At 52.2% G+C, this 22,187-nt stretch overlaps 48 non-coding genes across 48 annotated transcripts; 34 read left to right on the top strand and 14 right to left on the bottom strand.

Moving 5' to 3' along the window:
- The first annotated feature begins 381 nt into the window (after positions 1-381).
- On the top strand, positions 382-454 carry Trnav-cac. Its single transcript has one exon. It is a non-coding gene; the product is annotated as a tRNA-Val (tRNA).
- Positions 455-611: 157 nt separating this feature from the next.
- Positions 612-684, top strand: Trnav-aac. Its single transcript has one exon. It is a non-coding gene; the product is annotated as a tRNA-Val (tRNA).
- Positions 685-878: 194 nt separating this feature from the next.
- Trnap-agg lies at positions 879-950 on the bottom strand. The gene has a single exon. It is a non-coding gene; the product is annotated as a tRNA-Pro (tRNA).
- Positions 951-1,352: 402 nt separating this feature from the next.
- On the top strand, positions 1,353-1,425 carry Trnav-cac. Its single transcript has one exon. It is a non-coding gene; the product is annotated as a tRNA-Val (tRNA).
- A 157-nt stretch (positions 1,426-1,582) lies between these two features.
- On the top strand, positions 1,583-1,655 carry Trnav-aac. Its single transcript has one exon. It is a non-coding gene; the product is annotated as a tRNA-Val (tRNA).
- A 194-nt stretch (positions 1,656-1,849) lies between these two features.
- Positions 1,850-1,921, bottom strand: Trnap-agg. Its single transcript has one exon. It is a non-coding gene; the product is annotated as a tRNA-Pro (tRNA).
- Positions 1,922-2,323: 402 nt separating this feature from the next.
- Trnav-cac lies at positions 2,324-2,396 on the top strand. Its single transcript has one exon. It is a non-coding gene; the product is annotated as a tRNA-Val (tRNA).
- A 157-nt stretch (positions 2,397-2,553) lies between these two features.
- Trnav-aac lies at positions 2,554-2,626 on the top strand. The gene has a single exon. It is a non-coding gene; the product is annotated as a tRNA-Val (tRNA).
- Positions 2,627-2,820: 194 nt separating this feature from the next.
- Trnap-agg lies at positions 2,821-2,892 on the bottom strand. Its single transcript has one exon. It is a non-coding gene; the product is annotated as a tRNA-Pro (tRNA).
- A 402-nt stretch (positions 2,893-3,294) lies between these two features.
- Positions 3,295-3,367, top strand: Trnav-cac. The gene has a single exon. It is a non-coding gene; the product is annotated as a tRNA-Val (tRNA).
- Positions 3,368-3,524: 157 nt separating this feature from the next.
- Trnav-aac lies at positions 3,525-3,597 on the top strand. Its single transcript has one exon. It is a non-coding gene; the product is annotated as a tRNA-Val (tRNA).
- A 194-nt stretch (positions 3,598-3,791) lies between these two features.
- On the bottom strand, positions 3,792-3,863 carry Trnap-agg. The gene has a single exon. It is a non-coding gene; the product is annotated as a tRNA-Pro (tRNA).
- A 402-nt stretch (positions 3,864-4,265) lies between these two features.
- Positions 4,266-4,338, top strand: Trnav-cac. Its single transcript has one exon. It is a non-coding gene; the product is annotated as a tRNA-Val (tRNA).
- A 157-nt stretch (positions 4,339-4,495) lies between these two features.
- Trnav-aac lies at positions 4,496-4,568 on the top strand. The gene has a single exon. It is a non-coding gene; the product is annotated as a tRNA-Val (tRNA).
- Positions 4,569-5,236: 668 nt separating this feature from the next.
- On the top strand, positions 5,237-5,309 carry Trnav-cac. Its single transcript has one exon. It is a non-coding gene; the product is annotated as a tRNA-Val (tRNA).
- Positions 5,310-5,466: 157 nt separating this feature from the next.
- Trnav-aac lies at positions 5,467-5,539 on the top strand. The gene has a single exon. It is a non-coding gene; the product is annotated as a tRNA-Val (tRNA).
- Positions 5,540-5,733: 194 nt separating this feature from the next.
- Trnap-agg lies at positions 5,734-5,805 on the bottom strand. The gene has a single exon. It is a non-coding gene; the product is annotated as a tRNA-Pro (tRNA).
- Positions 5,806-6,207: 402 nt separating this feature from the next.
- On the top strand, positions 6,208-6,280 carry Trnav-cac. The gene has a single exon. It is a non-coding gene; the product is annotated as a tRNA-Val (tRNA).
- Positions 6,281-6,437: 157 nt separating this feature from the next.
- On the top strand, positions 6,438-6,510 carry Trnav-aac. The gene has a single exon. It is a non-coding gene; the product is annotated as a tRNA-Val (tRNA).
- A 668-nt stretch (positions 6,511-7,178) lies between these two features.
- Trnav-cac lies at positions 7,179-7,251 on the top strand. Its single transcript has one exon. It is a non-coding gene; the product is annotated as a tRNA-Val (tRNA).
- A 157-nt stretch (positions 7,252-7,408) lies between these two features.
- Trnav-aac lies at positions 7,409-7,481 on the top strand. Its single transcript has one exon. It is a non-coding gene; the product is annotated as a tRNA-Val (tRNA).
- A 194-nt stretch (positions 7,482-7,675) lies between these two features.
- Trnap-agg lies at positions 7,676-7,747 on the bottom strand. The gene has a single exon. It is a non-coding gene; the product is annotated as a tRNA-Pro (tRNA).
- Positions 7,748-8,149: 402 nt separating this feature from the next.
- Trnav-cac lies at positions 8,150-8,222 on the top strand. Its single transcript has one exon. It is a non-coding gene; the product is annotated as a tRNA-Val (tRNA).
- A 157-nt stretch (positions 8,223-8,379) lies between these two features.
- Positions 8,380-8,452, top strand: Trnav-aac. The gene has a single exon. It is a non-coding gene; the product is annotated as a tRNA-Val (tRNA).
- A 6,202-nt stretch (positions 8,453-14,654) lies between these two features.
- Positions 14,655-14,727, top strand: Trnav-cac. The gene has a single exon. It is a non-coding gene; the product is annotated as a tRNA-Val (tRNA).
- A 157-nt stretch (positions 14,728-14,884) lies between these two features.
- Positions 14,885-14,957, top strand: Trnav-aac. Its single transcript has one exon. It is a non-coding gene; the product is annotated as a tRNA-Val (tRNA).
- A 194-nt stretch (positions 14,958-15,151) lies between these two features.
- On the bottom strand, positions 15,152-15,223 carry Trnap-agg. Its single transcript has one exon. It is a non-coding gene; the product is annotated as a tRNA-Pro (tRNA).
- A 402-nt stretch (positions 15,224-15,625) lies between these two features.
- Positions 15,626-15,698, top strand: Trnav-cac. The gene has a single exon. It is a non-coding gene; the product is annotated as a tRNA-Val (tRNA).
- A 157-nt stretch (positions 15,699-15,855) lies between these two features.
- Positions 15,856-15,928, top strand: Trnav-aac. The gene has a single exon. It is a non-coding gene; the product is annotated as a tRNA-Val (tRNA).
- A 194-nt stretch (positions 15,929-16,122) lies between these two features.
- Trnap-agg lies at positions 16,123-16,194 on the bottom strand. The gene has a single exon. It is a non-coding gene; the product is annotated as a tRNA-Pro (tRNA).
- A 402-nt stretch (positions 16,195-16,596) lies between these two features.
- On the top strand, positions 16,597-16,669 carry Trnav-cac. The gene has a single exon. It is a non-coding gene; the product is annotated as a tRNA-Val (tRNA).
- Positions 16,670-16,826: 157 nt separating this feature from the next.
- Trnav-aac lies at positions 16,827-16,899 on the top strand. The gene has a single exon. It is a non-coding gene; the product is annotated as a tRNA-Val (tRNA).
- A 194-nt stretch (positions 16,900-17,093) lies between these two features.
- Trnap-agg lies at positions 17,094-17,165 on the bottom strand. Its single transcript has one exon. It is a non-coding gene; the product is annotated as a tRNA-Pro (tRNA).
- A 402-nt stretch (positions 17,166-17,567) lies between these two features.
- Trnav-cac lies at positions 17,568-17,640 on the top strand. Its single transcript has one exon. It is a non-coding gene; the product is annotated as a tRNA-Val (tRNA).
- A 157-nt stretch (positions 17,641-17,797) lies between these two features.
- On the top strand, positions 17,798-17,870 carry Trnav-aac. Its single transcript has one exon. It is a non-coding gene; the product is annotated as a tRNA-Val (tRNA).
- A 194-nt stretch (positions 17,871-18,064) lies between these two features.
- Positions 18,065-18,136, bottom strand: Trnap-agg. Its single transcript has one exon. It is a non-coding gene; the product is annotated as a tRNA-Pro (tRNA).
- Positions 18,137-18,538: 402 nt separating this feature from the next.
- Trnav-cac lies at positions 18,539-18,611 on the top strand. Its single transcript has one exon. It is a non-coding gene; the product is annotated as a tRNA-Val (tRNA).
- Positions 18,612-18,768: 157 nt separating this feature from the next.
- On the top strand, positions 18,769-18,841 carry Trnav-aac. Its single transcript has one exon. It is a non-coding gene; the product is annotated as a tRNA-Val (tRNA).
- Positions 18,842-19,035: 194 nt separating this feature from the next.
- Trnap-agg lies at positions 19,036-19,107 on the bottom strand. Its single transcript has one exon. It is a non-coding gene; the product is annotated as a tRNA-Pro (tRNA).
- A 402-nt stretch (positions 19,108-19,509) lies between these two features.
- Positions 19,510-19,582, top strand: Trnav-cac. The gene has a single exon. It is a non-coding gene; the product is annotated as a tRNA-Val (tRNA).
- Positions 19,583-19,739: 157 nt separating this feature from the next.
- Trnav-aac lies at positions 19,740-19,812 on the top strand. The gene has a single exon. It is a non-coding gene; the product is annotated as a tRNA-Val (tRNA).
- Positions 19,813-20,006: 194 nt separating this feature from the next.
- Positions 20,007-20,078, bottom strand: Trnap-agg. The gene has a single exon. It is a non-coding gene; the product is annotated as a tRNA-Pro (tRNA).
- Positions 20,079-20,480: 402 nt separating this feature from the next.
- Trnav-cac lies at positions 20,481-20,553 on the top strand. The gene has a single exon. It is a non-coding gene; the product is annotated as a tRNA-Val (tRNA).
- A 157-nt stretch (positions 20,554-20,710) lies between these two features.
- Trnav-aac lies at positions 20,711-20,783 on the top strand. The gene has a single exon. It is a non-coding gene; the product is annotated as a tRNA-Val (tRNA).
- A 194-nt stretch (positions 20,784-20,977) lies between these two features.
- Positions 20,978-21,049, bottom strand: Trnap-agg. Its single transcript has one exon. It is a non-coding gene; the product is annotated as a tRNA-Pro (tRNA).
- A 402-nt stretch (positions 21,050-21,451) lies between these two features.
- Trnav-cac lies at positions 21,452-21,524 on the top strand. Its single transcript has one exon. It is a non-coding gene; the product is annotated as a tRNA-Val (tRNA).
- Positions 21,525-21,681: 157 nt separating this feature from the next.
- Trnav-aac lies at positions 21,682-21,754 on the top strand. The gene has a single exon. It is a non-coding gene; the product is annotated as a tRNA-Val (tRNA).
- Positions 21,755-21,948: 194 nt separating this feature from the next.
- On the bottom strand, positions 21,949-22,020 carry Trnap-agg. Its single transcript has one exon. It is a non-coding gene; the product is annotated as a tRNA-Pro (tRNA).
- Positions 22,021-22,187: the final 167 nt, after the last annotated feature.

Genomic DNA, 22,187 nt, shown 5'->3' with positions numbered 1-22,187 from the left:
TTATTCCAGCCCCTCGATGTCGTCCAGGGTGCCCTGGAAGTCTCGTGTACGCTGGCGGGATGGGGGCGGCGCGAATTCCCGCGGTCGGCGGCCTTCCTGGGCTATTGGTACCTTCATGTAGAGCTGCCGCTGGGCTCGCACTGCCTGCTGCTGAGAAAGTGATTGCTTTTGCTGATATGACTTGCAATAACGACTGCGCGAAACGCCGCTATATCGTTAGGGGTGCTACGGCAGACACCCTCTCGAGCACCCCGAAGACTTCTTGAGCCCTCGGCTGTGATGGGTTCCAGGCTGACAAAAGAACTGTCGTGTGTGCATTCGCGGACGAGAGAAAGTCTGAGGCAAGTTCGAGTGAACAAGGATGGACTCCTCAGGTCCGTCGTTTCCGTAGTGTAGCGGTTATCACGTCTGCTTCACACGCAGAAGGTCCCCGGTTCGATCCCGGGCGGGAACAGTGTTTTCCTGCCTATGTCGTATTGTCCACCAATGAGCCACGTCGTGTGTGGATCTGCTGCATGTCCCTTCGTTTGCAAGTACCACATTTATTGAATTTTTTAGTTACGATGGCAACATCACTATAAGTTGTCTGTGAAGTAAGGTGCACACAAGCAGTTTCCGTGGTGTAGCGGTTATCACGTCTGCCTAACACGCAGAAGGTCCCCGGTTCGATCCCGGGCGGAAACACTTTTTCATCACTTTAAGCAAGACGTACTAACATGCATCTGCTACCATCTGTACCCGAAACCTTCGTAATCGCCTTCACGCGTCGGACCCGAGTGTCAATTGCTCACATCGAATAAGAAATTCATTTGATATTGACGGCGATCTTTTTGCGCTGACTCAGCCACTGACGTGCGATCAGTTTGCACAAAACGCTAGGGCTCGTCCGGGATTTGAACCCGGGACCTCCTGCAACCTAAGCAGGAATCATACCCCTAGACCAACGAGCCCTGTGACACGGCGAACGCCAATTATTCCAGCCCCTCGATGTCGTCCAGGGTGCCCTGGAAGTCTCGTGTACGCTGGCGGGATGGGGGCGGCGCGAATTCCCGCGGTCGGCGGCCTTCCTGGGCTATTGGTACCTTCATGTAGAGCTGCCGCTGGGCTCGCACTGCCTGCTGCTGAGAAAGTGATTGCTTTTGCTGATATGACTTGCAATAACGACTGCGCGAAACGCCGCTATATCGTTAGGGGTGCTACGGCAGACACCCTCTCGAGCACCCCGAAGACTTCTTGAGCCCTCGGCTGTGATGGGTTCCAGGCTGACAAAAGAACTGTCGTGTGTGCATTCGCGGACGAGAGAAAGTCTGAGGCAAGTTCGAGTGAACAAGGATGGACTCCTCAGGTCCGTCGTTTCCGTAGTGTAGCGGTTATCACGTCTGCTTCACACGCAGAAGGTCCCCGGTTCGATCCCGGGCGGGAACAGTATTTTCCTGCCTATGTCGTATTGTCCTCCAATGAGCCACGTCGTGTGTGGATCTGCTGCAAGTCCCTTCGTTTGCAAGTACCACATTTATTGAATTTTTTAGTTACGATGGCAACATCACTATAAGTTGTCTGTGAAGTAAGGTGCACGCAAGCCGTTTCCGTGGTGTAGCGGTTATCACGTCTGCCTAACACGCAGAAGGTCCACGGTTCGATCCCGGGCGGAAACACTTTTTCATCACTTTAAGCAAGACGTACTAACATGCATCTGCTACCATCTGTACCCGAAACCTTCGTAATCGCCTTCACGCGTCGGACCCGAGTGTCAATAGCTCACATCGAATAAGAAATTCATTTGATATTGACGGCGATCTTTTTGCGCTGACTCAGCCACTGACGTGCGATCAGTTTGCACAAAACGCTAGGGCTCGTCCGGGATTTGAACCCGGGACCTCCTGCAACCTAAGCAGGAATCATACCCCTAGACCAACGAGCCCTGTGACACGGCGAACGCCAATTATTCCAGCCCCTCGATGTCGTCCAGGGTGCCCTGGAAGTCTCGTGTACGCTGGCGGGATGGGGGCGGCGCGAATTCCCGCGGTCGGCGGCCTTCCTGGGCTATTGGTACCTTCATGTAGAGCTGCCGCTGGGCTCGCACTGCCTGCTGCTGAGAAAGTGATTGCTTTTGCTGATATGACTTGCAATAACGACTGCGCGAAACGCCGCTATATCGTTAGGGGTGCTACGGCAGACACCCTCTCGAGCACCCCGAAGACTTCTTGAGCCCTCGGCTGTGATGGGTTCCAGGCTGACAAAAGAACTGTCGTGTGTGCATTCGCGGACGAGAGAAAGTCTGAGGCAAGTTCGAGTGAACAAGGATGGACTCCTCAGGTCCGTCGTTTCCGTAGTGTAGCGGTTATCACGTCTGCTTCACACGCAGAAGGTCCCCGGTTCGATCCCGGGCGGGAACAGTATTTTCCTGCCTATGTCGTATTGTCCTCCAATGAGCCACGTCGTGTGTGGATCTGCTGCATGTCCCTTCGTTTGCAAGTACCACATTTATTGAATTTTTTAGTTACGATGGCAACATCACTATAAGTTGTCTGTGAAGTAAGGTGCACACAAGCAGTTTCCGTGGTGTAGCGGTTATCACGTCTGCCTAACACGCAGAAGGTCCCCGGTTCGATCCCGGGCGGAAACACTTTTTCATCACTTTAAGCAAGACGTACTAACATGCATCTGCTACCATCTGTACCCGAAACCTTCGTAATCGCCTTCACGCGTCGGACCCGAGTGTCAATTGCTCACATCGAATAAGAAATTCATTTGATATTGACGGCGATCTTTTTGCGCTGACTCAGCCACTGACGTGCGATCAGTTTGCACAAAACGCTAGGGCTCGTCCGGGATTTGAACCCGGGACCTCCTGCAACCTAAGCAGGAATCATACCCCTAGACCAACGAGCCCTGTGACACGGCGAACGCCAATTATTCCAGCCCCTCGATGTCGTCCAGGGTGCCCTGGAAGTCTCGTGTACGCTGGCGGGATGGGGGCGGCGCGAATTCCCGCGGTCGGCGGCCTTCCTGGGCTATTGGTACCTTCATGTAGAGCTGCCGCTGGGCTCGCACTGCCTGCTGCTGAGAAAGTGATTGCTTTTGCTGATATGACTTGCAATAACGACTGCGCGAAACGCCGCTATATCGTTAGGGGTGCTACGGCAGACACCCTCTCGAGCACCCCGAAGACTTCTTGAGCCCTCGGCTGTGATGGGTTCCAGGCTGACAAAAGAACTGTCGTGTGTGCATTCGCGGACGAGAGAAAGTCTGAGGCAAGTTCGAGTGAACAAGGATGGACTCCTCAGGTCCGTCGTTTCCGTAGTGTAGCGGTTATCACGTCTGCTTCACACGCAGAAGGTCCCCGGTTCGATCCCGGGCGGGAACAGTATTTTCCTGCCTATGTCGTATTGTCCTCCAATGAGCCACGTCGTGTGTGGATCTGCTGCATGTCCCTTCGTTTGCAAGTACCACATTTATTGAATTTTTTAGTTACGATGGCAACATCACTATAAGTTGTCTGTGAAGTAAGGTGCACACAAGCAGTTTCCGTGGTGTAGCGGTTATCACGTCTGCCTAACACGCAGAAGGTCCCCGGTTCGATCCCGGGCGGAAACACTTTTTCATCACTTTAAGCAAGACGTACTAACATGCATCTGCTACCATCTGTACCCGAAACCTTCGTAATCGCCTTCACGCGTCGGACCCGAGTGTCAATTGCTCACATCGAATAAGAAATTCATTTGATATTGACGGCGATCTTTTTGCGCTGACTCAGCCACTGACGTGCGATCAGTTTGCACAAAACGCTAGGGCTCGTCCGGGATTTGAACCCGGGACCTCCTGCAACCTAAGCAGGAATCATACCCCTAGACCAACGAGCCCTGTGACACGGCGAACGCCAATTATTCCAGCCCCTCGATGTCGTCCAGGGTGCCCTGGAAGTCTCGTGTACGCTGGCGGGATGGGGGCGGCGCGAATTCCCGCGGTCGGCGGCCTTCCTGGGCTATTGGTACCTTCATGTAGAGCTGCCGCTGGGCTCGCACTGCCTGCTGCTGAGAAAGTGATTGCTTTTGCTGATATGACTTGCAATAACGACTGCGCGAAACGCCGCTATATCGTTAGGGGTGCTACGGCAGACACCCTCTCGAGCACCCCGAAGACTTCTTGAGCCCTCGGCTGTGATGGGTTCCAGGCTGACAAAAGAACTGTCGTGTGTGCATTCGCGGACGAGAGAAAGTCTGAGGCAAGTTCGAGTGAACAAGGATGGACTCCTCAGGTCCGTCGTTTCCGTAGTGTAGCGGTTATCACGTCTGCTTCACACGCAGAAGGTCCCCGGTTCGATCCCGGGCGGGAACAGTATTTTCCTGCCTATGTCGTATTGTCCTCCAATGAGCCACGTCGTGTGTGGATCTGCTGCATGTCCCTTCGTTTGCAAGTACCACATTTATTGAATTTTTTAGTTACGATGGCAACATCACTATAAGTTGTCTGTGAAGTAAGGTGCACACAAGCAGTTTCCGTGGTGTAGCGGTTATCACGTCTGCCTAACACGCAGAAGGTCCCCGGTTCGATCCCGGGCGGAAACACTTTTTCATCACTTTAAGCAAGACGTACTAACATGCATCTGCTACCATCTGTACCCGAAACCTTCGTAATCGCCTTCACGCGTCGGACCCGAGTGTCAATTGCTCACATCGAATAAGAAATTCATTTGATATTGACGGCGATCTTTTTGCGCTGACTCAGCCACTGACGTGCGATCAGTTTGCACAAAACGCTAGGGCTCGTCCGGGATTTGAACCCGGGACCTCCTGCAACCTAAGCAGGAATCATAATCCTAGACCAACGAGCCCTGTGACACGGCGAACGCCAATTATTCCAGTCCCTCGATGTCGTCCAGGGTGCCCTGGAAGTCTCGTGTACGCTGGCGGGATGGGGGCGGCGCGAATTCCCGCGGTCGGCGGCCTTCCTGGGCTATTGGTACCTTCATGTAGAGCTGCCGCTGGGCTCGCACTGCCTGCTGCTGAGAAAGTGATTGCTTTTGCTGATATGACTTGCAATAACGACTGCGCGAAACGCCGCTATATCGTTAGGGGTGCTACGGCAGACACCCTCTCGAGCACCCCGAAGACTTCTTGAGCCCTCGGCTGTGATGGGTTCCAGGCTGACAAAAGAACTGTCGTGTGTGCATTCGCGGACGAGAGAAAGTCTGAGGCAAGTTCGAGTGAACAAGGATGGACTCCTCAGGTCCGTCGTTTCCGTAGTGTAGCGGTTATCACGTCTGCTTCACACGCAGAAGGTCCCCGGTTCGATCCCGGGCGGGAACAGTATTTTCCTGCCTATGTCGTATTGTCCTCCAATGAGCCACGTCGTGTGTGGATCTGCTGCATGTCCCTTCGTTTGCAAGTACCACATTTATTGAATTTTTTAGTTACGATGGCAACATCACTATAAGTTGTCTGTGAAGTAAGGTGCACACAAGCAGTTTCCGTGGTGTAGCGGTTATCACGTCTGCCTAACACGCAGAAGGTCCACGGTTCGATCCCGGGCGGAAACACTTTTTCATCACTTTAAGCAAGACGTACTAACATGCATCTGCTACCATCTGTACCCGAAACCTTCGTAATCGCCTTCACGCGTCGGACCCGAGTGTCAATTGCTCACATCGAATAAGAAATTCATTTGATATTGACGGCGATCTTTTTGCGCTGACTCAGCCACTGACGTGCGATCAGTTTGCACAAAACGCTAGGGCTCGTCCGGGATTTGAACCCGGGACCTCCTGCAACCTAAGCAGGAATCATACCCCTAGACCAACGAGCCCTGTGACACGGCGAACGCCAATTATTCCAGCCCCTCGATGTCGTCCAGGGTGCCCAGGAAGTCTCGTGTACGCTGGCGGGATGGGGGCGGCGCGAATTCCCGCGGTCGGCGGCCTTCCTGGGCTATTGGTACCTTCATGTAGAGCTGCCGCTGGGCTCGCACTGCCTGCTGCTGAGAAAGTGATTGCTTTTGGTGATATGACTTGCAATAACGACTGCGCGAAACGCCGCTATATCGTTAGGGGTGCTACGGCAGACACCCTCTCGAGCACCCCGAAGACTTCTTGAGCCCTCGGCTGTGATGGGTTCCAGGCTGACAAAAGAACTGTCGTGTGTGCATTCGCGGACGTGAGAAAGTCTGAGGCAAGTTCGAGTGAATAAGGATGGACTCCTCAGGTCCGTCGTTTCCGTAGTGTAGCGGTTATCACGTCTGCTTCACACGCAGAAGGTCCCCGGTTCGATCCCGGGCGGGGACAGTATTTTGCTGCCTATGTCGTATTGTCCTCCAATGAGCCACGTCGTGTGTGGATCTGCTGCATGTCCCTTCGTTTGCAAGTACCACATTTATTGAATTTTTTAGTTACGATGGCAACATCACTATAAGTTGTCTGTGAAGTAAGGTGCACACAAGCAGTTTCCGTGGTGTAGCGGTTATCACGTCTGCCTAACACGCAGAAGGTCCCCGGTTCGATCCCGGGCGGAAACACTTTTTCATCACTTTAAGCAAGACGTACTAACATGCATCTGCTACCATCTGTACCCGAAACCTTCGTAATCGCCTTCACGCGTCGGACCCGAGTGTCAATTGCTCACATCGAATAAGAAATTCATTTGATATTGACGGCGATCTTTTTGCGCTGACTCAGCCACTGACGTGCGATCAGTTTGCACAAAACGCTAGGGCTCGTCCGGGATTTGAACCCGGGACCTCCTGCAACCTAAGCAGGAATCATAATCCTAGACCAACGAGCCCTGTGACACGGCGAACGCCAATTATTCCAGTCCCTCGATGTCGTCCAGGGTGCCCTGGAAGTCTCGTGTACGCTGGCGGGATGGGGGCGGCGCGAATTCCCGCGGTCGGCGGCCTTCCTGGGCTATTGGTACCTTCATGTAGAGCTGCCGCTGGGCTCGCACTGCCTGCTGCTGAGAAAGTGATTGCTTTTGCTGATATGACTTGCAATAACGACTGCGCGAAACGCCGCTATATCGTTAGGGGTGCTACGGCAGACACCCTCTCGAGCACCCCGAAGACTTCTTGAGCCCTCGGCTGTGATGGGTTCCAGGCTGACAAAAGAACTGTCGTGTGTGCATTCGCGGACGAGAGAAAGTCTGAGGCAAGTTCGAGTGAACAAGGATGGACTCCTCAGGTCCGTCGTTTCCGTAGTGTAGCGGTTATCACGTCTGCTTCACACGCAGAAGGTCCCCGGTTCGATCCCGGGCGGGAACAGTATTTTCCTGCCTATGTCGTATTGTCCTCCAATGAGCCACGTCGTGTGTGGATCTGCTGCATGTCCCTTCGTTTGCAAGTACCACATTTATTGAATTTTTTAGTTACGATGGCAACATCACTATAAGTTGTCTGTGAAGTAAGGTGCACACAAGCAGTTTCCGTGGTGTAGCGGTTATCACGCCTGCCTAACACGCAGAAGGTCCACGGTTCGATCCCGGGCGGAAACACTTTTTCATCACTTTAAGCAAGACGTACTAACATGCATCTGCTACCATCTGTACCCGAAACCTTCGTAATCGCCTTCACGCGTCGGACCCGAGTGTCAATTGCTCACATCGAATAAGAAATTCATTTGATATTGACGGCGATCTTTTTGCGCTGACTCAGCCACTGACGTGCGATCAGTTTGCACAAAACGCTAGGGCTCGTCCGGGATTTGAACCCGGGACCTCCTGCAACCTAAGCAGGAATCATACCCCTAGACCAACGAGCCCTGTGACACGGCGAACGCCAATTATTCCAGCCCCTCGATGTCGTCCAGGGTGCCCAGGAAGTCTCGTGTACGCTGGCGGGATGGGGGCGGCGCGAATTCCCGCGGTCGGCGGCCTTCCTGGGCTATTGGTACCTTCATGTAGAGCTGCCGCTGGGCTCGCACTGCCTGCTGCTGAGAAAGTGATTGCTTTTGGTGATATGACTTGCAATAACGACTGCGCGAAACGCCGCTATATCGTTAGGGGTGCTACGGCAGACACCCTCTCGAGCACCCCGAAGACTTCTTGAGCCCTCGGCTGTGATGGGTTCCAGGCTGACAAAAGAACTGTCGTGTGTGCATTCGCGGACGTGAGAAAGTCTGAGGCAAGTTCGAGTGAACAAGGATGGACTCCTCAGGTCCGTCGTTTCCGTAGTGTAGCGGTTATCACGTCTGCTTCACACGCAGAAGGTCCCCGGTTCGATCCCGGGCGGGGACAGTATTTTGCTGCCTATGTCGTATTGTCCTCCAATGAGCCACGTCGTGTGTGGATCTGCTGCATGTCCCTTCGTTTGCAAGTACCACATTTATTGAATTTTTTAGTTACGATGGCAACATCACTATAAGTTGTCTGTGAAGTAAGGTGCACACAAGCAGTTTCCGTGGTGTAGCGGTTATCACGTCTGCCTAACACGCAGAAGGTCCCCGGTTCGATCCCGGGCGGAAACACTTTTTCATCACTTTAAGCAAGACGTACTAACATGCATCTGCTACCATCTGTACCCGAAACCTTCGTAATCGCCTTCACGCGTCGGACCCGAGTGTCAATTGCTCACATCGAATAAGAAATTCATTTGATATTGACGGCGATCTTTTTGCGCTGACTCAGCCACTGACGTGCGATCAGTTTGCACAAAACGCTAGGGCTCGTCCGGGATTTGAACCCGGGACCTCCTGCACCCTAAGCAGGAATCATACCCCCTTTTTTTTTTTTTTTTTTTTTTTTTACAGCATTCTTTTAAGTCCAAAGGGAACACACACAGACACACACACACACACACACACACACACACACACACACACACACAGACACACACACACACACACTTTAATAAAAAGAATATATAATTGGTTTCTAATGCAAACAGCAAAGGGTGGATTTGTACCTCAATTTTGATATACTGGGAGTGCATAATAAATTCATATTTTTTGTGATTGTGTAAAGTTAGACGTGACAGTGAGATTCAGGCCTGCGGAAGCAAAGTGGGCAGGGGTCGAAGCCCGAGGCCTGGCCACGATGACTCCACCGTCCTGTTTCCGAAAGGCACCTGTACAAGGGCGTAGTACTATCCCCTACTGTCTCGGTTCGTGGTCTCTCGTTTGTTTTTTCTTGAGCGCCCTAAAGGTGCACGAAAACTTCAGTCCTGGATGTAGAGAAGAAACATACACAAAGGCGGTAAATCCCGAAACAGTATAAAAGAAAATGGCTCACACAGGTGTCCTTAGCCAACACCCTCTCTTTCAAATGTCAGGCTAAGCATATTTGCAAAATCATCACGGAGGCCTGGCAATCGCAAGCGCTGCCAGTAAGCAGTAAGCATGTACTGCCGAAACGCTAGGTGTCCATCGTCTTCATGACAACTGATGACAAAATGTACGATATGTCCAATCAACCACATGACTGTATGGAGCTTCGTTCGCGGAAAAAAGGAGGAATCGGGCCGGACGATGATGTCAATAGTATAAGCGGCTTCAGCAGACCTAGTGACAAAAGCAAGTTGTTTCCTGAGCCAACGCCAATTGGCAAGGTGCCCACAGCAGGTGAATCGATGTTCAAGGGTATCCAGGAGACCACACCGAGTACAGGTGTCCGTGTCAGAAAGACCAATACGGTGCAGTCGTACATTGGTGGGAACCAAATTATTTATTACCCTATACCACGTGGACGCCACGGCCATAGAGTGTATCGGCAGACTAACATTCTTCCAGACGTTCCTCCAGGACACGGATGGAGACGCCAGTTCTATTGGATTGGGACCGGCCAGCCCCTCCCAGCGGGCAATCAAGCCCTTGGTCGTTGGCACCGGTCGCCGCAAGAAGACGTCACCGAGGTAACTCACCGCAATGTAAAACTCCCGAATGTGTTTCAGCTTAAAATTTAGGCGTCCGACATCGACAGGTGGAGCAAGGCTCGCCGGACGCACAACAGTAAAAAGCCTGGATGTAATCGAAGTCACTTCTTGCGTAACAATTAGAGTCGTTCGGCGGACGTACAAAGCAGACGCCTTGCGAGTAATGTCCGAGAGGCCCAAGCCTCCGGAGATACGCGGTTTCGTCATTACCTCGTAACGTAACTTGAATAGATGGCCCTTCCATATAAACCTGCTAGACAATTGGCGCAACCTTTTCGCCACCATCATGGGAAGTGGGAACAGCTGAGCAACATAATAAGCTTTACATAGAACGTAGGTGTCTAAAATTCTGACTTTTTGCAAAATGGTAGCAGAGCGCTGCTCATGGACCATCAGAGCCCCCTGTATCTTCTCGGTGACAGATTTCCAATTGAGAGCCGCCATTTTTAGAGGACACCGATCAATGATAATCCCCAAGGACGTATGGCGATCGACAAAAGTGGCCCAAGGGACATCAGCATCGCGAAATCCTCGAATATCAAGGAACTTACATTTACCCTGATGGAGACGCGCTCCAGAGACACGACAGTATGCATCAACTGCCCCTTTCAACAACGGGATATCATCACGTTGACGGAGGAGAACAACGACATCATCCGCATATGCCTTAACAGAGAGCTTCCCACCAGAGAGGGACATACCCTGAAGCTTGAGAGCAATAGTCCGAAGCAGCGGTTCCAGGGACAATACGAATAAAGACATAGAGAGCGGACTACCCTGAGGCACTCCGCGGCGGATAGCAATGGGCGGCGTCAGCTGCCCATTGACTGACACCCGAGCTGTTATTCCCCTATACAAATTGCCAAGAACACCACGTGATGAAGCGTTAAATCCTATTGTACCTAAAACATGATCTAAAAACACATGACTGACGTGATCAAGAGCCTTGTAAAAATCAAGGAAGGCAAAGGCACAATGTACGTTTGTAACCGCCGCAACCGAGACAACATCCCGATATTCGGCTACTGGTGTCAGAATAGATCTATCATGAAAACAACATTGATGTGCACCAATCACACCCCGAAGCAGAGAAGACAACCGGCTATTGAGCGCTCTAGCAGCTGTCTTGTAGTCAAAATTCAGCAATGTGAGCGGACGAAGATTGGCAGCAGATAAACGACCAGAGGACTTCGGAATTAAAACAATTTTCCCTACTTTAAAATCGGCAGGCACATCCACCCCCCTGACAATCTCATTTAAAATCTGCGTAAAAATGCCACCCAAAAGAGGCCAAAAACGGAGATAAAATTCTTTAGGCAGGCCGTCTGGACCCGGCGATTTACTGGACGGAGAGCGAGCAATAAAATCGAAAACATCATCTACCTGGAACTCCCGGAGAAATTCGCCGTTCGCGTCAGGCGCGATCGTCGCAGTTAGATCCCCAAAGACATCATCCGAAAGAGACTCACCAGAATCATCGGCAGAATATAGACTAGTGTAATACTGATGAAGAGCACGAACCATTTCCTCCTGTGCAATAAGCTGTCGTCCATCATCCACCGTAAGAGAAGAGATGAAGGAGCGACGACGACGAGTCTGATGCCGTAGCAGGTGGTACAAGGATGTCAGCTCACCTTCAACAAGGGAGTGAGGTTTCGACTTAACTCGCAGACCATCCATCTGTCGTCGTTTAAGGCTCAAGAGCTTGGCTTTAATACGACGAACATCATGGATCCGCAGAGGAGAGGTACCCGCCGCGTCATATAGTTCACGCAGGACAGAGTAGTAATATTCGTACGTGTTCTTAAAATCACGCGCCCTTGCAGCACAGTAAGAAATCAAAGTCTGACGAATCTTGGGCTTGGCAAACGCAGTCCACCAAACCAGCAAGGAGGGGTATCGCGGGACAGAGCGGAGACATCGCTCCCACACGCCACTTATAACATCATCCATAGCACTGTCGGCAAGGTGGGAAACATTTAACATCCACTGGGAACGATAAAGTTTTGCAGGTTGGCGACTAAGATTTACAGTTGCAGTAAAAGCAAAATGGTCAGAAAAACTAGTAGGAATAACATCGACAGAAAGAATTTTATCACATAAAAAATCAGATAAATAGAATCTGTCGAGTCTACTGCATGAGGACCCGGTAAAAAACGTATATTTCACCAGGGTTGGATATTTGTGTTCCCAAACATCACGCAGATGCATCGTACGAACTAAGTCATGTAAATCACGGCAATAATTAAAATTGGGGGACTGGTCTGCAGGGCGTAAAACACAATTAAAATCGCCTCCGAGCAGGAGACTCCGAGGACTCTGGCGCAAAAGATAAATAAGCTCTTCTTTATAAAAGCGCGATCGAGCCACAGTGTGACCCGAACCAGAGGGGGCATACAAAACAACGAGGCGGAGATCAAAAAGACGACAACCAATCCCACGGCCAGAGTCAAGGAATTCAATGTCAGTAATAGGAATGCCCTCTCGAAAGAAAAGAGCAGTTCCTGTTGAATATTCCGGCGCGACATTAAAAGCAGTTTGAAATCCAGGTAGAGAGAGATCAGAAAACAACACTTCCTGCAAAAACACTACGTCCGCACAGGCGTCGTAAATAAACTGCCGCAAAGAGGCAATGCGAACGTCGGACTCAATACGGTTAACATTTAAGGTAAGAAAGGTGTATGCTTGAACCATAGACAGAAAAGCGAGAAAACAAATCACCTACACCGACGCACCAGCGTCACAGTCCATAGCAGGGGTGACGGAGGCATCCGAGGGAGGGGGACTGCTACCCCGTTCCGCGGATCCCTTACGTTTCGGTTTTTTACGAACAGCATTAACGTTCGGCTGAACGCGTAACTTGCGTCGGCTGACGGGCAAGGAAGCTTCAGCCGCCGGTGACGTAGGAGGGTCAAGTTCTGTATCCGACACCACCCGCGCCGGTCCACATGCGGGATCCGGGGTCGCGGCGGAAACATCCGACGAAACGGAATGGTCAACACCTGCACTAGCTTCCGGCAAACATGGACTGCACGGAGGCGAAACGTGAGCAGGAAGGTCCGAGGCCGCAGAGTGGGAAGGAAGCGGAGCAGCTCCGCTGGCAGAGGTATGGGGCAGCGAAGCAGGAAGTTGTCGCGGCTCCACTTGTTGTGACATCGAAGTCGGTTCGGAAGACGGCGCCAACAGGCCCGACCGACGACCCGACTCGAGAGAAGCTGCGTCGGAGGCCGGAGGGGGGCCAGCAGCCGCCACCGGAACCGCTACCTCAGGAGGGCAGGGAGCAGCTACAGTACACAGTGGCTCGGAGGATGCCGGTCGCTCGGACTGGGGCATCTCAGGGAGATCCTCATCCGTACTATTTCCATCGTGTGGGCGACGCCTCTTATTATTCAAAAGTGGCACACCCACCTGAGGGACAGACGGAACAACATCAGATTTAGCACGCAAAGGAGGAAATTCTGTGTCAGGGTTGCGCAAAACCTGTGGCGGGGCGCTACTACCACTGGACTGTGCTACACCAAGAGCAGAACCACCTGCAACGAGGTCAGCGACCGTTAACTTGCGACGCTGTTCGAGAGAATTTTTTAAAACAAAAACCCTCCGCGGACAGTCAGTACGCACGTGACCACTTTCATTGCACAAAAAACAGGTGCCAACCTGACCACTATATGTTACATGGACACGATATCCACCGATCTGCAGGTGAGATGGAATATTCTGCTTAATGTGCATTTCGACTGAACGAATACCACTGTAACATTGCAGGCGATGTTGGCTTGACCAGCGTTCAAGGCGAATGCTCTTTACATCACCATACTTTTGTAGACCCTCCTTAAGATAGACATTATCCACCTCCGGTGGAAGGTTGTAAACACGAACATTGGTATACGTGATGGAAGCATTGGAAAGCAGAACGGTACTTACAGAATCATCCCGATGCCGAAAGAGAACTTGATGACCATATTTAGAAAGAATTTTATCAACCTGAAGTGGGTCCATGAACTTAACGAAGAAAATATACAGTTCGGTATCAAAATAAGCAGTGTGCACCTGATCCGAATGAACACCAAAGGTATCTACCAACCAATCATGAATCTCAAGGGAACTAGGTTGCACATTGCGGGTTGACTTGTCGAAAGTAAAACTAACTGTAGCCTGACGAGGAATAACCTGGGACGACATTTTCAAAATATGCGGTCGAAACCGCTACACACAACACACTGAAATAAGGACAGAAAGTAACACAAGGTACGAAACAACGACGGAGAAACACTCACAGAAGTTGCAACACAACACGTAAACAACGATAGTCCACTATACGTAACGCTACGGCGGAGCGGAAGACTAGGCACGTCCACACTGCACGGCGTCTAAAGCGGAACGTAGACCAACGAGCCCTGTGACACGGCGAACGCCAATTATTCCAGTCCCTCGATGTCGTCCAGTGTGCCCTGGAAGTCTCGTCTACGCTGGCGGGATGGGGGCGGCGCGAATTCCCGCGGTCGGCGGCCTTCCTGGGCTATTGGTACCTTCATGTAGAGCTGCCGCTGGGCTCGCACTGCCTGCTGCTGAGAAAGTGATTGCTTTTGCTGATATGACTTGCAATAACGACTGCGCGAAACGCCGCTATATCGTTAGGGGTGCTACGGCAGACACCCTCTCGAGCACCCCGAAGACTTCTTGAGCCCTCGGCTGTGATGGGTTCCAGGCTGACAAAAGAACTGTCGTGTGGGCATTCGCGGACGAGAGAAAGTCTGAGGCAAGTTCGAATGAACAAGGATGGACTCCTCAGGTCCGTCGTTTCCGTAGTGTAGCGGTTATCACGTCTGCTTCACACGCAGAAGGTCCCCGGTTCGATCCCGGGCGGGAACAGTATTTTCCTGCCTATGTCGTATTGTCCTCCAATGAGCCACGTCGTGTGTGGATCTGCTGCATGTCCCTTCGTTTGCAAGTACCACATTTATTGAATTTTTTAGTTACGATGGCAACATCACTATAAGTTGTCTGTGAAGTAAGGTGCACACAAGCAGTTTCCGTGGTGTAGCGGTTATAACGTCTGCCTAACACGCAGAAGGTCCCCGGTTCGATCCCGGGCGGAAACACTTTTTCATCACTTTAAGCAAGACGTACTAACATGCATCGGCTACCATCTGTACCCGAAACCTTCGTAATCGCCTTCACTCGTCGGACCCGAGTGTCAATTGCTCACATCGAATAAGAAATTCATTTGATATTGACGGCGATCTTTTTGCGCTGACTCAGCCACTGACGTGCGATCAGTTTGCACAAAACGCTAGGGCTCGTCCGGTATTTGAACCCGGGACCTCCTGCACCCTAAGCAGGAATCATACCCCTAGACCAACGAGCCCTGTGACACGGCGAACGCCAATTATTCCAGTCCCTCGATGTCGTCCAGGGTGCCCTGGAAGTCTCGTGTACGCTGGCGGGATGGGGGCGGCGCGAATTCCCGCGGTCGGCGGCCTTCCTGGGCTATTGGTACCTTCATGTAGAGCTGCCGCTGGGCTCGCACTGCCTGCTGCTGAGAAAGTGATTGCTTTTGCTGATATGACTTGCAATAACGACTGCGCGAAACGCCGCTATATCGTTAGGGGTGCTACGGCAGACACCCTCTCGAGCACCCCGAAGACTTCTTGAGCCCTCGGCTGTGATGGGTTCCAGGCTGACAAAAGAACTGTCGTGTGTGCATTCGCGGACGAGAGAAAGTCTGAGGCAAGTTCGAATGAACAAGGATGGACTCCTCAGGTCCGTCGTTTCCGTAGTGTAGCGGTTATCACGTCTGCTTCACACGCAGAAGGTCCCTGGTTCGATCCCGGGCGGGAACAGTATTTTCCTGCCTATGTCGTATTGTCCTCCAATGAGCCACGTCGTGTGTGGATCTGCTGCATGTCCCTTCGTTTGCAAGTACCACATTTATTGAATTTTTTAGTTACGATGGCAACATCACTATAAGTTGTCTGTGAAGTAAGGTGCACACAAGCAGTTTCCGTGATGTAGCGGTTATCACGTCTGCCTAACACGCAGAAGGTCCCCGGTTCGATCCCGGGCGGAAACACTTTTTCATCACTTTAAGCAAGACGTACTAACATGCATCTGCTACCATCTGTACCCGAAACCTTCGTAATCGCCTTCACGCGTCGGACCCGAGTGTCAATTGCTCACATCGAATAAGAAATTCATTTGATATTGACGGCGATCTTTTTGCGCTGACTCAGCCACTGACGTGCGATCAGTTTGCACAAAACGCTAGGGCTCGTCCGGGATTCGAACCCGGGACCTCCTGCACCCTAAGCAGGAATCATACCCCTAGACCAACGAGCCCTGTGACACGGCGAACGCCAATTATTCCAGTCCCTCGATGTCGTCCAGGGTGCCCTGGAAGTCTCGTGTACGCTGGCGGGATGGGGGCGGCGCGAATTCCCGCGGTCGGCGGCCTTCCTGGGCTATTGGTACCTTCATGTAGAGCTGCCGCTGGGCTCGCACTGCCTGCTGCTGAGAAAGTGATTGCTTTTGCTGATATGACTTGCAATAACGACTGCGCGAAACGCCGCTATATCGTTAGGGGTGCTACGGCAGACACCCTCTCGAGCACCCCGAAGACTTCTTGAGCCCTCGGCTGTGATGGGTTCCAGGCTGACAAAAGAACTGTCGTGTGTGCATTCGCGGACGAGAGAAAGTCTGAGGCAAGTTCGAGTGAACAAGGATGGACTCCTCAGGTCCGTCGTTTCCGTAGTGTAGCGGTTATCACGTCTGCTTCACACGCAGAAGGTCCCCGGTTCGATCCCGGGCGGGAACAGTATTTTCCTGCCTATGTCGTATTGTCCTCCAATGAGCCACGTCGTGTGTGGATCTGCTGCATGTCCCTTCGTTTGCAAGTACCACATTTATTGAATTTTTTAGTTACGATGGCAACATCACTATAAGTTGTCTGTGAAGTAAGGTGCACACAAGCAGTTTCCGTGGTGTAGCGGTTATAACGTCTGCCTAACACGCAGAAGGTCCCCGGTTCGATCCCGGGCGGAAACACTTTTTCATCACTTTAAGCAAGACGTACTAACATGCATCTGCTACCATCTGTACCCGAAACCTTCGTAATCGCCTTCACGCGTCGGACCCGAGTGTCAATTGCTCACATCGAATAAGAAATTCATTTGATATTGACGGCGATCTTTTTGCGCTGACTCAGCCACTGACGTGCGATCAGTTTGCACAAAACGCTAGGGCTCGTCCGGGATTTGAACCCGGGACCTCCTGCACCCTAAGCAGGAATCATACCCCTAGACCAACGAGCCCTGTGACACGGCGAACGCCAATTATTCCAGTCCCTCGATGTCGTCCAGGGTGCCCTGGAAGTCTCGTGTACGCTGGCGGGATGGGGGCGGCGCGAATTCCCGCGGTCGGCGGCCTTCCTGGGCTATTGGTACCTTCATGTAGAGCTGCCGCTGGGCTCGCACTGCCTGCTGCTGAGAAAGTGATTGCTTTTGCTGATATGACTTGCAATAACGACTGCGCGAAACGCCGCTATATCGTTAGGGGTGCTACGGCAGACACCCTCTCGAGCACCCCGAAGACTTCTTGAGCCCTCGGCTGTGATGGGTTCCAGGCTGACAAAAGAACTGTCGTGTGTGCATTCGCGGACGAGAGAAAGTCTGAGGCAAGTTCGAGTGAACAAGGATGGACTCCTCAGGTCCGTCGTTTCCGTAGTGTAGCGGTTATCACGTCTGCTTCACACGCAGAAGGTCCCCGGTTCGATCCCGGGCGGGAACAGTATTTTCCTGCCTATGTCGTATTGTCCTCCAATGAGCCACGTCGTGTGTGGATCTGCTGCATGTCCCTTCGTTTGCAAGTACCACATTTATTGAATTTTTTAGTTACGATGGCAACATCACTATAAGTTGTCTGTGAAGTAAGGTGCACACAAGCAGTTTCCGTGGTGTAGCGGTTATAACGTCTGCCTAACACGCAGAAGGTCCCCGGTTCGATCCCGGGCGGAAACACTTTTTCATCACTTTAAGCAAGACGTACTAACATGCATCGGCTACCATCTGTACCCGAAACCTTCGTAATCGCCTTCACTCGTCGGACCCGAGTGTCAATTGCTCACATCGAATAAGAAATTCATTTGATATTGACGGCGATCTTTTTGCGCTGACTCAGCCACTGACGTGCGATCAGTTTGCACAAAACGCTAGGGCTCGTCCGGGATTTGAACCCGGGACCTCCTGCACCCTAAGCAGGAATCATACCCCTAGACCAACGAGCCCTGTGACACGGCGAACGCCAATTATTCCAGTCCCTCGATGTCGTCCAGGGTGCCCTGGAAGTCTCGTGTACGCTGGCGGGATGGGGGCGGCGCGAATTCCCGCGGTCGGCGGCCTTCCTGGGCTATTGGTACCTTCATGTAGAGCTGCCGCTGGGCTCGCACTGCCTGCTGCTGAGAAAGTGATTGCTTTTGCTGATATGACTTGCAATAACGACTGCGCGAAACGCCGCTATATCGTTAGGGGTGCTACGGCAGACACCCTCTCGAGCACCCCGAAGACTTCTTGAGCCCTCGGCTGTGATGGGTTCCAGGCTGACAAAAGAACTGTCGTGTGTGCATTCGCGGACGAGAGAAAGTCTGAGGCAAGTTCGAGTGAACAAGGATGGACTCCTCAGGTCCGTCGTTTCCGTAGTGTAGCGGTTATCACGTCTGCTTCACACGCAGAAGGTCCCCGGTTCGATCCCGGGCGGGAACAGTATTTTCCTGCCTATGTCGTATTGTCCTCCAATGAGCCACGTCGTGTGTGGATCTGCTGCATGTCCCTTCGTTTGCAAGTACCACATTTATTGAATTTTTTAGTTACGATGGCAACATCACTATAAGTTGTCTGTGAAGTAAGGTGCACACAAGCAGTTTCCGTGGTGTAGCGGTTATAACGTCTGCCTAACACGCAGAAGGTCCCCGGTTCGATCCCGGGCGGAAACACTTTTTCATCACTTTAAGCAAGACGTACTAACATGCATCGGCTACCATCTGTACCCGAAACCTTCGTAATCGCCTTCACTCGTCGGACCCGAGTGTCAATTGCTCACATCGAATAAGAAATTCATTTGATATTGACGGCGATCTTTTTGCGCTGACTCAGCCACTGACGTGCGATCAGTTTGCACAAAACGCTAGGGCTCGTCCGGGATTTGAACCCGGGACCTCCTGCACCCTAAGCAGGAATCATACCCCTAGACCAACGAGCCCTGTGACACGGCGAACGCCAATTATTCCAGTCCCTCGATGTCGTCCAGGGTGCCCTGGAAGTCTCGTGTACGCTGGCGGGATGGGGGCGGCGCGAATTCCCGCGGTCGGCGGCCTTCCTGGGCTATTGGTACCTTCATGTAGAGCTGCCGCTGGGCTCGCACTGCCTGCTGCTGAGAAAGTGATTGCTTTTGCTGATATGACTTGCAATAACGACTGCGCGAAACGCCGCTATATCGTTAGGGGTGCTACGGCAGACACCCTCTCGAGCACCCCGAAGACTTCTTGAGCCCTCGGCTGTGATGGGTTCCAGGCTGACAAAAGAACTGTCGTGTGTGCATTCGCGGACGAGAGAAAGTCTGAGGCAAGTTCGAGTGAACAAGGATGGACTCCTCAGGTCCGTCGTTTCCGTAGTGTAGCGGTTATCACGTCTGCTTCACACGCAGAAGGTCCCCGGTTCGATCCCGGGCGGGAACAGTATTTTCCTGCCTATGTCGTATTGTCCTCCAATGAGCCACGTCGTGTGTGGATCTGCTGCATGTCCCTTCGTTTGCAAGTACCACATTTATTGAATTTTTTAGTTACGATGGCAACATCACTATAAGTTGTCTGTGAAGTAAGGTGCACACAAGCAGTTTCCGTGGTGTAGCGGTTATAACGTCTGCCTAACACGCAGAAGGTCCCCGGTTCGATCCCGGGCGGAAACACTTTTTCATCACTTTAAGCAAGACGTACTAACATGCATCGGCTACCATCTGTACCCGAAACCTTCGTAATCGCCTTCACTCGTCGGACCCGAGTGTCAATTGCTCACATCGAATAAGAAATTCATTTGATATTGACGGCGATCTTTTTGCGCTGACTCAGCCACTGACGTGCGATCAGTTTGCACAAAACGCTAGGGCTCGTCCGGTATTTGAACCCGGGACCTCCTGCACCCTAAGCAGGAATCATACCCCTAGACCAACGAGCCCTGTGACACGGCGAACGCCAATTATTCCAGTCCCTCGATGTCGTCCAGGGTGCCCTGGAAGTCTCGTGTACGCTGGCGGGATGGGGGCGGCGCGAATTCCCGCGGTCGGCGGCCTTCCTGGGCTATTGGTACCTTCATGTAGAGCTGCCGCTGGGCTCGCACTGCCTGCTGCTGAGAAAGTGATTGCTTTTGCTGATATGACTTGCAATAACGACTGCGCGAAACGCCGCTATATCGTTAGGGGTGCTACGGCAGACACCCTCTCGAGCACCCCGAAGACTTCTTGAGCCCTCGGCTGTGATGGGTTCCAGGCTGACAAAAGAACTGTCGTGTGTGCATTCGCGGACGAGAGAAAGTCTGAGGCAAGTTCGAGTGAACAAGGATGGACTCCTCAGGTCCGTCGTTTCCGTAGTGTAGCGGTTATCACGTCTGCTTCACACGCAGAAGGTCCCCGGTTCGATCCCGGGCGGGAACAGTATTTTCCTGCCTATGTCGTATTGTCCTCCAATGAGCCACGTCGTGTGTGGATCTGCTGCATGTCCCTTCGTTTGCAAGTACCACATTTATTGAATTTTTTAGTTACGATGGCAACATCACTATAAGTTGTCTGTGAAGTAAGGTGCACACAAGCAGTTTCCGTGGTGTAGCGGTTATAACGTCTGCCTAACACGCAGAAGGTCCCCGGTTCGATCCCGGGCGGAAACACTTTTTCATCACTTTAAGCAAGACGTACTAACATGCATCGGCTACCATCTGTACCCGAAACCTTCGTAATCGCCTTCACTCGTCGGACCCGAGTGTCAATTGCTCACATCGAATAAGAAATTCATTTGATATTGACGGCGATCTTTTTGCGCTGACTCAGCCACTGACGTGCGATCAGTTTGCACAAAACGCTAGGGCTCGTCCGGTATTTGAACCCGGGACCTCCTGCACCCTAAGCAGGAATCATACCCCTAGACCAACGAGCCCTGTGACACGGCGAACGCCAATTATTCCAGTCCCTCGATGTCGTCCAGGGTGCCCTGGAAGTCTCGTGTACGCTGGCGGGATGGGGGCGGCGCGAATTCCCGCGGTCGGCGGCCTTCCTGGGCTATTGGTACCTTCATGTAGAGCTGCCGCTGGGCTCGCACTGCCTGCTGCTGAGAAAGTGATTGCTTTTGCTGATATGACTTGCAATAACGACTGCGCGAAACGCCGCTATATCGTTAGGGGTGCTACGGCAGACACCCTCTCGAGCACCCCGAAGACTTCTTGAGCCCTCGGCTGTGATGGGTTCCAGGCTGACAAAAGAACTGTCGTGTGTGCATTCGCGGACGAGAGAAAGTCTGAGGCAAGTTCGAATGAACAAGGATGGACTCCTCAGGTCCGTCGTTTCCGTAGTGTAGCGGTTATCACGTCTGCTTCACACGCAGAAGGTCCCTGGTTCGATCCCGGGCGGGAACAGTATTTTCCTGCCTATGTCGTATTGTCCTCCAATGAGCCACGTCGTGTGTGGATCTGCTGCATGTCCCTTCGTTTGCAAGTACCACATTTATTGAATTTTTTAGTTACGATGGCAACATCACTATAAGTTGTCTGTGAAGTAAGGTGCACACAAGCAGTTTCCGTGGTGTAGCGGTTATCACGTCTGCCTAACACGCAGAAGGTCCCCGGTTCGATCCCGGGCGGAAACACTTTTTCATCACTTTAAGCAAGACGTACTAACATGCATCTGCTACCATCTGTACCCGAAACCTTCGTAATCGCCTTCACGCGTCGGACCCGAGTGTCAATTGCTCACATCGAATAAGAAATTCATTTGATATTGACGGCGATCTTTTTGCGCTGACTCAGCCACTGACGTGCGATCAGTTTGCACAAAACGCTAGGGCTCGTCCGGGATTCGAACCCGGGACCTCCTGCACCCTAAGCAGGAATCATACCCCTAGACCAACGAGCCCTGTGACACGGCGAACGCCAATTATTCCAGTCCCTCGATGTCGTCCAGGGTGCCCTGGAAGTCTCGTGTACGCTGGCGGGATGGGGGCGGCGCAAATTCCCGCGGTCGGCGGCCTTCCTGGGCTATTGGTACCTTCATGTAGAGCTGCCGCTGGGCTCGCACTGCCT

The sequence above is a fragment of the Schistocerca americana genome, unplaced genomic scaffold (assembly GCF_021461395.2).
Source record: "Schistocerca americana isolate TAMUIC-IGC-003095 unplaced genomic scaffold, iqSchAmer2.1 HiC_scaffold_220, whole genome shotgun sequence".
NCBI classification, from domain to species: domain Eukaryota; kingdom Metazoa; phylum Arthropoda; class Insecta; order Orthoptera; family Acrididae; genus Schistocerca; species Schistocerca americana.
This window is presented reverse-complemented; position numbering and strand designations above follow the sequence as displayed.